The 6838-nt window shown below is 44.6% G+C and overlaps 1 non-coding gene across 1 annotated transcript; it reads left to right on the top strand.

Annotated features, from left to right (window-relative positions):
* The first annotated feature begins 262 nt into the window (after positions 1-262).
* Trnat-ugu (transfer RNA threonine (anticodon UGU)) lies at positions 263-336 on the top strand. The gene has a single exon. It is a non-coding gene; the product is annotated as a tRNA-Thr (tRNA).
* The last annotated feature ends 6502 nt before the right edge of the window (positions 337-6838 follow it).

Consider the following 6838-nt stretch of genomic DNA (forward strand, 5'->3'; position numbering starts at 1 on the left):
AGCAATGTGAGTGCATCCGCAATGAAGAAGATCATTGGGCCGTAAGCCTTATTGATATGAAGATGGTGTCTGTTCTTTATGACATGTCCGAATGTTCTCACATTGCTCAAACTCTTACGGGAATAAGTAGATTGACTGCCACGAGTAATGAGTATTGTGAGCAGGGGCACTGTAAATGTAGTGTGTGGACAGTAAGTTGGAAGTGTGGGTCTCACGGGGTTCGTGACAGAGGTAAGTCCCTGTAGTCACACTACCCTCTGTGTCCTCGATGGCTCAGTCGGAAAGAGCGTCTGCCTTGTAAGCAGGCGATCCCGGGTTCGAGTCCTGGTCGGAGCACACATTTTCAACTCAATGATCTGGGTTTCATTGTAATTTAATTCTATGAATATAGCCCCTTCCAGGTCATAGCAGCGTCACCTTGTGAGGACTGACTGCTAGTCAGACAAACGCTTGATGCCTGGAGGATCAGTGAGCCGTGTGCAGAATGGGCAAGGCGCGCGATTTGAGTTTGATCGAGGGCAGATTTTGATGGTCCGGCGGCTCAGCACGAGCATTTCGGAAACTGCACTTCTAGACGGGTGTCCTCAACCCGCGGTGCAGCCAAGGTGAAGCCACTTCTGGATGCCATGGGGTTGGACCGTCACCCCTCATTACTGGCTGGGCAGACTGGTAAAACAGGACAGGCGGTCAACTGTGGCTGAACTAACATCAAAAAATGGTTCAAATGGCTCTGAGCACTATGGGACTTAACATCTGTGGTCATCAGTCCCCTAGAACTTAGAACTACTTAAACCTAACTAACCTAAGGACATCACACACATCCATGCCCGAGGCAGGATTCGAACCTGCGACCGTAGCGGTCACGCGGTTCCAGACTGAAGCGCCTAGAACCGCACGGCCACTCCGGCTGGCAACTAACATCAGACTTTAACGCTGATGAGAGGACAAGTGTGTCTGAACACAAAGTGCACCTAGCACTCCTAATGACTGGCTTCCGCAGCCGACGACCCATGCATGTACCAATGTTAACACCACGGCATCAGCAACTACGACTGAAATGGGCACGTGACCATTGGCACTGGATGTTGATGCAGTGGCAGAGAGTTGCATGGTCTGATGAATCCTGATACCGTCTTCGTCGCGGGCCGGAGTGGCCGTGCGGTTCTAGGCGCTACAGTCTGGAACCGCGTGACCGCTACGGTCGCAGGTTCGAATCCTGCCTCGGGCATGGATGTGTGTGATGTCCTTACGTTAGTTAGATTTAAGTAGTTCTAAGTTCTAGGGGACTGATGACCTCAGAAGTTAAGTCCCACAGTGCTCACAGCCATTTGAACCGTCTTCGTCATGCCGATGGGAGGGCGCGAATCCATCATGTTAAAGGGGAATAACTCCTTGACACCTGTACTGCGGAACGGAGACAAGCTGTCAGCGGCTCTATTACGCTCTGGGTAACATTCAGTGGACATTCATGGAACCAGTGGAATTTGTGAAAGGAAGCATGACGCCGAGGCAGTATCGTACAATGGTTGCAGACCACTTACACCCCTTCATGACGATCGTGTTTCCCGATTGCAGCGGTGTTTTTCAAGAAGATAATGCGCCATGTCACAAAGCCAGGAGTGTGATTGAGTAGTTAGAGAAACACAGTGGCGAGTTTCAATTGATGTGCTGGCTCCCCAACTCGCCATATCTAGACCCGATCGAACATATTAGGGATGTGACTGAACGCGGTGTCACAGCTCATCGCCCCCCCCCCCCCCCTCCCTGAAATTTAAGGGAATTAGGTGACTTGTGTATGCAGATGTGGCGCCAACTCTCTCCAGTGTCTCACAGTGTCTTACCAAGGTCCACTGTTTCTACGCTATGACCCGTTGCTGCTGTTATCCGTGACAAATATAGACATATCGGCTGTTAGGTAAGTGGTCATAATGTTCAGGCTGATCACTGTATAAGACGGGTTAATAAGGAAATAGTCATGGTCGACATATCTTGAGGTGTAGCTTTCTGGCGTCCACTGTAATAAAAATAAGATATTTATGCGAAGCAACACTGCCGAACATTTAAGTACATACAAAAGTCTATGTTCATATAGAATGAAGGAAAATAGATATAAAGAAAGAGGTATAAATAGAAAACGTAAACTCAATAAAGTGTAGTTGTGGATATGCTAGTTATAAAAAAATAGTAAACAGTTTTTTTCTGTGATTACAAGTGTGTTATAAGTTCGTCTGTACTCCTCACCCTCATGCCGCTCCGTCATAATACTCTTTTTCTGAAATCGCCGAGGACAGTCCTACGAAGCAGGAGATGGCTAAACGAGGGTACAGTATGCTTTCAATCCAGTTGTTGGAACCTGAAACTTACCGGAGGGCAATCGTATTGCTACAGAGCGGTGATTGGTGGTGACAGCGACTCTTTCACCTTGTCTCAAGTTTCAGTACGAAGTACATGGCACTTTACAAAATTCTTTCACAAACACAACAGAGCAGAGAGCTGTTGTAGATCTGCACATTAGCAGTTGCTTCCCTGACAGCTGTTAATTTACATCGGATACCGATTCGCGAGTCTCTCAAAGACCCGAAGAGCGTGGCCCTTCTTTCGTTGCTTGGTACTGCAGACGAGACGAGTACTCATACACTGTGTAAGACGAAGGCGGAGGTAAGGAGTGTCGTGACAGAGCAATCGAAAGAGTTCATCACCTACGGAAAATAAGAAATTACAAAATTTGGTGGCCTATGGATGTGTGTGATTCTGCAGCGCAGTTCCATCTCACAGCTGGCAACGACAGTAAACATGGGAGATGTCGATGCCAGGGCATACAGTTCTTGTGAATTTCATTCCATGTACTCTGTTGGACAGTATGTATGATTCGCTGATAGGCACGTGAACAATACAGAGTGTATCATAATTAATGGTATAAACGCATACAGTTGAAAGTACACGATACTGGAAGCAAAAACTTCTCAGTAAACATAGAGTCTAAAGTGCATACCTTAAGAGCTACGAGCAATTTTTCATCTTCGATACTGTGAAACATCTTCTACCGCAAGGTGTTTCCTTTCCGTATTTTGAGAAGTGGCAATGTGAACCAAAACAAGAAGAAATGTCCAGTAAACATTTGCTATAAAATGCATACCTTAAAAATTATGAATAATTGTTCGTTAGAAGAGTTACGTTTAAAAGTAGCGAAGATGAAAAAGTGCTCATAGTTCTTAACGTATACATTTTAGAGCACATGTTTATTGGAGTTTATTTCTTTTTTTTTTTTTTTTTTTGGTTCATACTGCCACTTCCCAAAATATGGAAAGCAAAGAGCTTGCAGTAGAAGAGATTTGTTTTACAATATTGAAGAAGAAAAATTGGTCGTAGCTCTTAAGGTGTGCATTTTCGACCCTATGTTTACTGAGACAGTTTTGCTTCTAGTAGCGTGTATTTTCAACTGTTTGAGTTTACGCCATTAATTATGATAGACCCTGTATACACATAATTCAGCATTTGAGAGCGGACTCGTTACTGGGCTCAAAGAAGCCGGTTGAAAAATGTGTGAATTCCTAAGATGTCAAACTGCTGAGGTCATCGATCTATGGACTTACACCCTACTTAAACTAACTTACGCTAAGGATAACACACATACACATGCCCGAGGGAGGATTCGAACCTTCGGCGGGAGAAGCCGCGCAATACGTGACGTGGCTAAGCCTGTTGAAGAAATCGTCGATTCACTCACCATTTCAATAGAAGCGATGCCACTGATCGACGATGTTGGAGGGAATGGGTGAACCACGGCCGAACACTGCGTCAAGAAGAAAGCGATCCACCTATAGAGACAACTGAACAAGAGGACCGAGCAGTCGTCAGAGAGACAGATCACCAGATTCATCATTATCATCGATACGACGTACAACTGGTGCTTCATTGACCACGAGAACCATTAACAGGCGGCTGACAGAAAGAGGGCTGAGCTCACAGGGCCCATTGCGTCAACTATTATCGACCTCTGAACACCAAGAAGCCCATACACAGTGGTGCAGGGTATATACCGGTCTGGAATTTCATTGATGGGAGTTATTTTCAGTGATGAGTACCGCTTCGAACCGAACCCCGATGACCAGCAAATATGTGTTTGGAGAAGACCAGAACAGAGGTGGGATACCAACTTGACTGTTGCCCGCCATACGGCCCGACAACCGGGAGTGATGGTCTGGGATGTCATTTCATTTAAGCGGAGGACCCCTTTGATTCTAATCCGCGGCACCTTAAAGCACAGTAGTACGTCGACGATATTCTACGCCCCTTTCTGTTGCCCTTCAACGTAACCCATCCTTGGCTTACACTTTACTAAGATAATGCTACACTTCAGTAAGATAATGCCCACCGGCACACGGCAAGAGTTTCTACCGCTTGTCTTCGCGCTTGCCAAACTCTACCTTGGTCTGCCAGGTCGCCGGATCTCTCCCCTGTTGAGAATGTTGTAACAGTACGGCGGGTCCCTCCAACCAGGTCGGGATTTTGATGATTTAACGCGTCAATTTGACAGCATTTGGCAAGATATCTCTCAGGAGGACATTCAACAACTCAGCCAGTGCCAAACCGAATACTGCTTGCATACGGGCAAGAGGTGGAGCAATGAATTATTGACTTGCTAATTTGTCGAGCTCTTTCTCCTGAATAGATCATCCATTAAAAAAAATTATAATCATTTGTTTGTCTGTACATGTACATTACATCTGCCGTTTTCCGTCCCACTCCAATAATTCCTTCGTAGTCTGTTGTTTTTCTTGTGATAGATTTTATATTCAGTTTCTCGCATTCAAGATAATCTTCCCTTTTTTTTTTTACGCCAATCCATTTTCGTCTTCGTGGTCCTCTAGGTCTTTTCTCGTGAAGACAGCATCTTCTTAGCCCATATTTAGTTAAGCTCAACGTCCAACCTAGCTCTATTTCGTAGCATTCACTGTCCCGTTCTTGACTCCTAGCTTCTCTGACCCATTTATTTTTACGCCCCCTTTTGCTCTGCGCATCATGCTCGATGAGGAACACTGTATTTGCGCATTTAATGTCCCTTTTTCGCTTCCGTAAACTGGTGATGGTGCAGTTTACATTGGTTATAAGCGTCTCATTTAACGCAAACTGGGAATTCATATCTGAGCACAGGATTCAGTTTCTCAAACAAGCATGTTTTGTACCCGTTCCCCCTATCTCCCCTCCCCCTCTCCGTCTCTTCCACCCCACCCCCCTCCCCTCACCCAGCCATCGGTTTCTTTAATTTTTACTTCGCATGTGACCCAAAATGCACAACGCATCAATAGTCTAAAAAATTTCAGCATTGCAACTTTAATATCTTGATGTCGAGAGACTTACAGTATATCATTTTGGCTTTAGTTTAATCAGTTCTAAGGAATAATATCATGCTTTCTCTCTCCATCTCTAAGGGCCTCCGTTCGTAGTGGTTAGCAGTACCTTCCTGAATTTCTGACTCCTAGGCAAACAAAACAATTTAATCTGCAAGTCGAGTGCGGTTCAGGTAAGATGCGTTTCTGCGTATTCCTTCTTCATCATAGCTCTTTAATTTGAAGATTTTATCGAAGGCCGCAAAAAATACTTTATTGAAATGAAATCCCATTGCGTAACTTGTTTCCCAATCTGTTTCCACTCTCTTGGTGTAGTTGTTTGTAAGGCAGCAACCTCATCTACATATTCATAAACAAATCGATGTATGCATTTCGTTTTCCTTGGTTCAATGACTTGTAACTATAAAATAAACTATTGCCGTATAAAATTTTAAGCCCAGACATGATAGAATATAATGAAATTTTGCTTGTATACAGGGTGCGCAATTTGAAAAGCAGCAGCAACAGTGGCTCTAACCCGGACAGGCATCGAGGCGAACTGACCTATGATCATAGTCATAGGTACAACATTCCATGCTGCTTCTTCGTTGTGCTTGAGTTCATCAGTTGTAACAGCTGGCGAGTATTGGGGTGCCAGTGTCTCAGCAACCCATGACCATAAGTTTACAATGGGCGACGAGAGGTCTGGAGAACATGCTGGTCAGGGCAACTTTCAAACACATCCGGTCTCGTAGGTAGGCCGGGCGGCATTGGCAACATTTAATCTTGCTTTATCTTGTTCAAAGATAACGTCACGGTCAACTTGACAAATGGGCACTGTCAGCGTCTCAAACTCGTCAGACTGAACTCCTGCTGTCTAAGTTGTAGGTGGCTGTTTCACGTACCCAGTGGCACATTATACCATGACTTCAGATGATGGGACTATGTAGCCATGCCGAACGCGATATGATAACTTCTGCTCTTCTCGGATATGCCCAACGTGATGCTATACGCCCTGCCGCTCGTTGAAATGGCGATGTATTGCCACTCACGTCCTTATTCATTTGGACATCGAAGCATGTAGTACACTTCACACAGTTTTGACGTTCTTTGTTTGGTGTCTTCATGAATTTTAACCCTCCGAGTAACAGTGTTTTCTGTCTCAAACCGCTAGTTTACTAATTTTGTTTTGAAGTACCAGTGCCTTAGCATTAAAACACCGATGCTATTGCAGAACAGAGGCATCTAGTAGTACACTGAGACACTTATATGATTGTAGTGCACTGTATCTCTCTGTCGCAGCGTTCAAAGCAACAGTCGGCCAGTAGATTTTGCTAAACGATTCGTACGAAATTGTGACAAGTGTTTTTTTTTTCTTTTTTTGTAGTGATCACACTGAGGTCGTTACCAGTGAAAGTAAGTACATCTTAATGATTGCAACGTAAACTGGAGTTTGTATAATTGCTTTTAGGATCTTTTTCAGAAATAAAACCGTTGAGGTAGTATCT

Source organism: Schistocerca cancellata, chromosome 1 (genome assembly GCF_023864275.1).
Source record: "Schistocerca cancellata isolate TAMUIC-IGC-003103 chromosome 1, iqSchCanc2.1, whole genome shotgun sequence".
NCBI classification, from domain to species: domain Eukaryota; kingdom Metazoa; phylum Arthropoda; class Insecta; order Orthoptera; family Acrididae; genus Schistocerca; species Schistocerca cancellata.